This window comes from Phoca vitulina, unplaced genomic scaffold (genome assembly GCF_004348235.1).
Source record: "Phoca vitulina isolate PV1807 unplaced genomic scaffold, GSC_HSeal_1.0 scaffold11, whole genome shotgun sequence".
NCBI classification, from domain to species: domain Eukaryota; kingdom Metazoa; phylum Chordata; class Mammalia; order Carnivora; family Phocidae; genus Phoca; species Phoca vitulina.
In genome coordinates this window covers 47131043-47138634 of record NW_022589714.1, presented here as the reverse complement: position 1 = coordinate 47138634, position 7592 = coordinate 47131043, and the positions used below count along the sequence as shown (strand labels likewise).

Here is a 7592-nt window from a genome sequence, read left to right as displayed (position 1 = left end):
CCCAACTTCTTCCATACTACCTACTAGCTGCTAGGTATCTTTTTATGGTATATCTGAAGGGACAGGTTGGGATAACAGATCCCTTCCAGGTCTCGAAAAACTAGGTTAGGAAGCAAGAGCAGAATTTGCTACAACAGTAAGGAGGATGCTCCCCATTTAGGTGGGCAAGAATATTACATAAGTACATAGGAAGATAGGTAAAAACTCCATAACCATAAATTTCTAGTTGCAGAAGCCTGTGGAGGGAGGAAAGCCCTTTCATTAAAAGTACAAGCAGCAATGACTCCTCCAGGCGTGTCTGGAGACCCATGTTCTAACCCCTGCCTTGCTTCTCACTGCAAGTCACTCACCTTCTCTGGGACTGTTTCTTCACTGGAAGGACGTGGAGGCTGTATGAGACGACCTCTAAATTCCCTCCCAGCTTTAAATTCCCTTTTGTGATACTTGCCGAACTTGTTTTACTGGCCCTGGAACGTCCCCGCTCCTGCTCCTCCCTCAGCTGCCGCGCCCGAAGCCTGCACCAGAGGGCGCTGCAGGCGGGCCCTGGGGAGTTGCGGTGGGCGGAGTGCAGAATCAGGGGAGACTCCAGGGCGCGCGGTGATTGGCCCCGGCCGGGGCGGAAGGGGGCGTGGAGGGGGAGGGACCGAGCTGCGCGGTGACGTCAGGATGGTGGGGGCGGGTCCGGGCCGCGCAGCGTGTGACGCCGCGGCCGCCGCGGAGCTGGGGATTAATGGGAAAAGTTTTGGCAGGCTTCGGAGGATCCTGCCGAGCCTGCGGGACGGCAGCGGCGGCGCGGGAGGCGGCCAGGACAGGTCAGTCCGGGTCGGGGGAAGCGGTAGGCAAGCGGTGCAAGGAGGCGGCGGGCCCGGGCTGAGGCGGCCAGTGGGGCCGGGGCGGGAGGCCCGGCGGGGAGTGGGATGGGGGGAGCGGCAGGGGTCCGCGGGCCGAGCCGCTGCGGCTTTCCGACACCCCGGCCCCGGCCCCGGCGGGTCCGCGGTGGTTTGTGGCTCTCCTGGCGCCCCGCCGCCCCTGAGCCCCCGGCCTTTTGGACCCCCATCACTGAGCCCGAATCGCGGGCCTCCCCCACCCGACTCTGTGCCCCCTCTTGGGCCTAGTGGTTCCGTCTCCTCCCACTTCTGTGTCCGAGAGCCGGGTCTAAGGCTCGGGGTCCTCTCATTCCCTACCGTTGCCTCTGACCTCTTCCTTCATCCCTTCTCTGGTGTCTCCAAAGCCGTTGCCCTCTCTACCCAGGGTCTCCTTGGGGGATCTTCTCTGCTCCTCTCGTTATCTTTATCTCGTGCCTTCGGCCTCCCATCCTTGCCCTCTCTGTCTTTGCTCTCTTTTCCCATCCCTGTCCCCTCCTTCCCCCGTTGCCTGGCCCATCTCAGGATACGGTTTCCGGTCATCTTCGCGGTGTTATTAGGCTTTTTCAGCCCTTTGCCAGCAATCCGTGTCTACCTAACTCTGGCTACCCTCAGAGGCCCTATTTTTGCCCGTTTCTCTAATTTCCTTCTGATTAAGCCCTGTCCCCTGTATTCCTGTCATCTAGCTCCCATTCCCTCCCAGTCCCTTGCCTCTACTTCAGGGAGAAGCCTTAGCTCCACACACTACTCTGCTTTCCCTTGACTTGCTATTGAGATACCTCTGGGGTGGGGTGGGGGGTGTCCAGCCCCTGATTGAAGTAAGGGCTGAGGTAAGTAACAGGCATGTCTTTGTGGGAGCATTTACTTGGGTGTTGCATCAGGGATGGTGTCCAATTTGTAGACCATTCTTACAATCTCAGCTTTAATACTTCCCCTTTATGGGTCTGTAGACTTCCAGGAACCCTCGGGGAGAGAGCAGCCGCTGACTTGGGTGTGTGCCAGGGGTAGCTGGAGGCCTCATCCAACTCTTTTCCCCTTCCAGGAAACAGTCTCTGTGTCTTTCCACTCTGGATCTACCAAGCACAGTTACACCATGATATTCCAGGTTATCTGTGCCCTCACTCCCACCCTTCGCCCTGTGCCCCATCCCCAAACGCTAAGAGGAGTCTCCAGAAGTTGTGCCCCAGAGAATGCCTTAACCTTTTTCCTCTGTACTGGCTCCAAGAAATTTTTTTCCTACTTGAGTTTTGAAATAGATTGCTAGCCCGATAGCCCTGGGGCTAGCAGGCATCTGTCCTATTTATTGGTCACCGGAACCAGCTTCTGATTCTCACTCGTGCATCTCTGATCCACTGAATGTTAGAGCCTCTGATGTAAGTCACTGAGCAGGTTCTCTCGAAGGTTCTTCTCCCTCCCATTTTCCTTGAGAGCTTAATTTCCTGAGGATCCAAGAGGGAGGCTGACCCTAGGTTCTGGTCCCTTTGCCCTGTCAGGTGGATATCTGCCTGGGGAAGTGGTGGGGCTACATTAGATAGACGGAGTCAGTGTCTCTGTCCCGTCACCAAGATACCCTCTCTGGGGCCAGAAAGCCTACCACCTTCCTAGTGTATCTGGGGGTTTAACCTTCTTGTCAGGCAGAAAGTTCTTTTCAGATGCCTTCAATTTGAGCCCCTTTATTTGGCATTGGTCCCCTGGAGAGATCTTTAGGAAACAACATTATCCTCTGTTTCTGCCCAGTCTGATCTTGGCGGATTCTGAAAGCATTACCCACTCTCACGTTTAGAAATGAAGGCCTGTTGTTTCACCTGGCTCCAGGTTTCTAGGTCTTCTCTTTTGAGGATCGTGCTCTCTGTCTTTGAGCCAGAATTGGACACAGAATTGGCAACTTTCAGGAGCTGTGGTGGAGAGCCAAGTGAACCAGCTTAGACCGGACTTTAAAGTTTTGGAATCCTCTTGTGCACTGACCCTTTTCTGTGAAAGAAATAGGACTGTGGGCATCTGAGCCAGTCCCCACTCCATTGACCCCTGAGCCCCTCCCTAAGCAGTACTTGGGTGGGATTTGAGCAGAATGGACCAAAAGGGGTCCCTTGTTCTTATGAAGAGCATCCCTCCAGGGTTTTAATGGGTCATTCTGATGAAGCTGAGGTCGTGTGTTTGGCAGTAAGTTAGTCCAGTCTCTGACTCCCAAGGACTTTACCTGACTCTTTTGAGAGGTTTGCTCCTCCTCTGTTTTTGCTTACCCATTAGTGGTACTCTCCACGGAGGCAGCAGGTGAGAGGGCCTTAAGAAGAGGTCAAGTCCAGTCCTTATGGAACAGCTTGGGCACCGCCAGCTCTGGCTGGTTAGCTTCTTGCAGTTTGTCCACCCTGCGGCCTAGGTGGATGGTCAGGGTTATCAATGACCAAGTTCCCATTCAGTGAGTTTTGCAGAATTTGGGTCAGCCTTCTCTCTTTTTCAAAGGTGTGGGCAGACAGGGGCAGGCCCCTGACATTCTACAGAGGGTGTAGCCCATCAACTCCTTAGTTTAATGGACTGTTCTTTTTGTTTGGCTCTTTCTTCTCTGCCTCTCCACCGTTTTCCTCCTTTGGTGTATACCTCTACCAGTTCCAGAAGAATGGCCCTTACCCCACATGTGGTCCTTCAGATCTCTTCCCTCAGGGGCTGATAGAGGCTAGCCAGGGTTGCGCGCTGACCTGGGAAGCATGCAGGCTTCTGCTTTGGATAGAGTGCAGCAGTTCTGGCTGTTGTGCAAGCCGTCCCGAGGGCCTGCAGATCCTGGCGTGTCCCGGGACAGTGCAGCTCCTCTCTCTCAGGAGGAGTCGGACCTGTCACCTCTAAAGGCCTCAGCTACAGCGCCTGTCCCTGCGGCCCACCTCCTAGAGTGTTCCCTGCTGGCTGGGGAGCTGAATTGCAGGGCCTGCCTCCAGCGCCTGAGTAGGGCCTGGAAATGCCAGGACTTGCCCCACTGCCCTGCACTGTCCACGCTGGGATCACTCTCTTCCTCTCCCCACCCAGCGTCTCCATGGACTTTGTCCCACCAGGCCCTGGCTTGTGTCATGTCAGAAGTTCTGTGTGCGATGCCCTCGTCTGTGCCACGTTGTCCCAGATGGCACAGCGGCTGCTTCTTGTAGGTGGTCTGATGTCCCTGAGCATTTTGCTGTCCCTTTGGGTCCAGGGGGAGGAGCCACTCACAGCAGCTGCAGTTCACCACGTCAGAGGAGGGCTGGGTGCTTGCTGGAGCCTGGCAGGGAGGAGATGGCCCCTTGCGTCAGGTTTCAGCCATGTGGGTCTTCTTCTTGGCAGATGGTTCCTGGCCTTCATAGCTCTAGGGCTGGTGATTCGGGTGCGACTCTAGTCCCGCCACAGGGCTTTGGTCAAGGACTCAAGCATGACTCAGGGCATCTCCATTTCTGAGCTGCCACCTGTGGAGGATGTTGGGCTCCAGGTCCTTCTTCACTTTGCCAGCCCCTTCTGCCTCACCCCGGTAAAATCAGCCAAGCCGGTGTCTGATTACTTGGAGATGAGCAGACTACTTCCAGGATTGGGAAATATTTGCTGACTCAGGCTCAGAATAACAGCATCTCAGGGTGTGTGTGTGTGTGTGTGTGAGGGACAGAGAAAGAGCCAGCTTACCTGCAAGCAGTTTTTGAGTCCTAGTGTTTATTTATTTATTTATTTATTTATTTTTTAAAGATTTTATTTATTTATTTGACAGAGAGACACAGCGAGAGAGAGAACACAAGCAGGGGGAGTGGGAGAGGGAGAAGCAGGCTCCCCGCCGAGCAGGGAGCCCGATGTGGGGCTCGATCCCAGGACCCTGGGATCATGACCCGAGCCAAAGGCAGACGCCCAACGACTGAGCCACCCAGGCGTCCCGAGTCCTAGTGTTGAATTATAACATTAACGCTGCTTTTCTGACCTCTGGTGCCTCTCAGCTGAAAATGTTGGGTTTCCTTCTGTCCTGCAGTGTTGCGTGGTGTTTTGGGCATGCACGTGGTCCTCACGCAGTGGCTTCTGTTCACCGACAGATGAGGACAGATGCACCAAAGAGGTAATCCCGTTTTCCTTACCCAGGACCTCTGACGACCGACTGAGGCATCCCAGATTTAGGATCCTGGCCTAAAAGATGAAACAATTTCACTGGGGCTGAGTTCCCACATCCCAGGTGCCTATCATAAAATTTGATACTCATTGCTTCCACATAGTGGGCACTTATTAAATAATTATTAAATGTCTATGGCTTATGTAGTTTTTTGGGGAGCATTGAGATTTGCTCACCTTTACATGCATTAAAACATAAATTCCACAAGGGCAGGGACTTATTTTGCTTCCTGTTGTGTCTAGGACTGCCTAGTGCTGAGGAGATGCTCAAATATTTGTTGAATGAATCAGTGTTCAAACTTTTCTCCTCTGTCCATATGGATGCCAGGCCACAAAGATGGTGTCTAGCATTCTTTCCTTTATGCAACAGACATTTCTGAGTGTCTGCTGTGTACCAGCCAGTGTACTAGACACGTGGGAAGTGATGATAGCGAAAAACCCAGATGCAGTTCCTGCCTCATGGGTCCAAAGTTCGTTGGCACATATGAGATCTGGGCATAATACACAAGAGTTTTTTCTTCCATCTCTGCTGGCGTAGCAGGTCTTCACCAGTCTGAACAATGCTCTGGGCCGCTCATTACTGTTTCCCTGTTTGTTCTCAGGATGCCTGGTGGATTTTATAAACTCCCAGAAGGGGAGCTGCAGGGAATTGGATGTTCATTGTCTCAACTATCTGGGAGGCCAGGCTGTGGTGAGGTCCCTGCTGGGGCCACGGGAAACATGGGCTCCTGTCTGATTTGTTTTAATCTCTGAAGTTCAGTGGTTCCAGCAGCTGTTTATGGGCTTCACTTCCCTTTCTCTGCCTTTAACACCCTGTGGGTTTTCCTGTTGCCAGACAGGGTGCTGAGCCCATATGTCTGTCAGTCTGTGGGGGGGGGGTCAGGTTGTTTGTGGATCTTGCAGGAAGGCCTCAGGCAGGGGCCCCTCCTGTTGTCAAACCCAGACCCAGTCCTCTCGTCTGAAGGAAATGTGAATGAGGAAGAAGGGGGATGTGGGGGGCTGCGGAGGTTCCCTGAGAGGGGTCAGGTGGAAGGGAGAGCTACTGAGTTCGTTGCTTTGTCATTCGTTCCAGCAGCAGCTGGCCACAGTGGCAACAGTTGTACCTGTCCAGGGCTTACTTGTCCAGTTTATCCCTGAGCTTGGAGCTCCCACTCTCAGCGAGAAGTGTTCTTTCTTAGTTTCCACCAGCAAAGGCGAGGCTAGGGCTTTATCAGATTTTCCAGTGCTAATCTCAGAAGACTGTGGTTTGGTCGTTATCTTAGTCTTTCCCATCTGAGGCACTTCTGTGGGTCAGGTCCTGTGACAGATGTTTCAGATACGGTCCTTGGCTGCTCCCCCCCCCCCCCAAGTGTGTGGAGTCTAGCTGGGGAGAGAAGACACATACACAAAAAGATTTTGAAAATATGAAGAGAGCTGGTGGGTACTGAGAACATACCGTGCAGGGATACTCATTTGGAGGAGCAGGTCATCACTTTGGATCAGCTTTGTCCCTGAAGAAACTGGGTTTCAGATTGGGCCTTGAAAGAAAGTTGGTTTATTTTGAAGTCAACTTTATTTTTAAGATTTTATTTATTTGTCAGAGAGAGAGAGAGAGAGAGAGCACAAGCAAGGGGAGAGGCAGAGGGAGAGGGAGAAGCAGGCTCCCCACAGAGCAGGGAGCCCGACGCGGGGCTCGATCCCAGAACCCTGGGATCATGACCTGAGCCAAAGGCAGATGCTTAACCGACTGAGCCACCCAGGTGCCGCTGAGGTCAACTTTAGAACGTCATAAACAGTGATTCTCAAACTTTTTGACCTCAAGACCCCTTTACACTCTTAAAAATTATTAGGGAGCCAAGAACTTTTGTTTACCATAGTAGAAACTAAAAACCGAGGAATTTTTTTAAATTACTAACTTACTAATTCATTTAATATAATAATAAACCCATTACATTTACCACAAATGACATTTTTAAGAAAGAATAGCTATTTTTCAAAACAAAGTTGAGAGAAGTGGCATTGATTTACATTTTTGGTGATCTCTTAATGTCTGGCTTAATAGAAGACAGCTGGATTCTCATAACTGCTTCAATGTTCAGTCTCTTGAGATATGTTGTTTTATTTGAAGGCTATGAAGAAAATCTGGCCTCACACAGATAGCTTGTTGAGAAAGAGGGGGGTAATAGCTTTTAATAGCTTTTGCAGATAATTGTGGGTATTCTTCTTTGATACGATACCAAAACTGGACAAGTGGTAGTTTCTTAAAGATTAGCTGGAATGTGGAGTCTGAAACCTTACCAACGGAGTTTTCATACTTGTAACATTAAAATCCATTGGTCCATCTTGTACTTTAAATGGATCTTTTACTTTACATTGGTCACCGGAAAATATTGGTTCACTGAGTCATATAAATCTTCTAAATGTTGACATATTTCATTTTACAATATCAATAAATCATATTAATACCACTGATCTCAACAGAAAAGCGTTCAAGTGTTGGGAAGCTGTCAAGCTCAGAGTGGTGGATACGAGTTTTCCATAATTTGGATTTTCTCTTGAAAGCTTGATTTTTATCACTGGTAATGTACTGTCAGGTTTTTTGTTTGTTTGCTTAAAGATCTTATTTATTGAGAGAGTGCACACGTGTGT

At 51.1% G+C, this 7592-nt stretch overlaps 1 protein-coding gene across 2 annotated transcripts in view; it reads left to right on the top strand.

Moving 5' to 3' along the window:
- Positions 1 to 685: 685 nt before the first annotated feature.
- Positions 686 to 7592, top strand: part of PPARD (peroxisome proliferator activated receptor delta) — an 80008-nt gene continuing 73101 nt past the window's right edge. The window contains exons 1-2 of one of the 2 annotated variants that reach the window (XM_032409962.1): positions 686 to 812; positions 4831 to 4914. The gene's annotated coding sequence lies outside the window, so the exon portion shown is untranslated. The remainder of the gene's footprint in view (positions 813 to 4830; positions 4915 to 7592) is intronic. The other variant, XM_032409963.1, reaches the window with a different exon arrangement.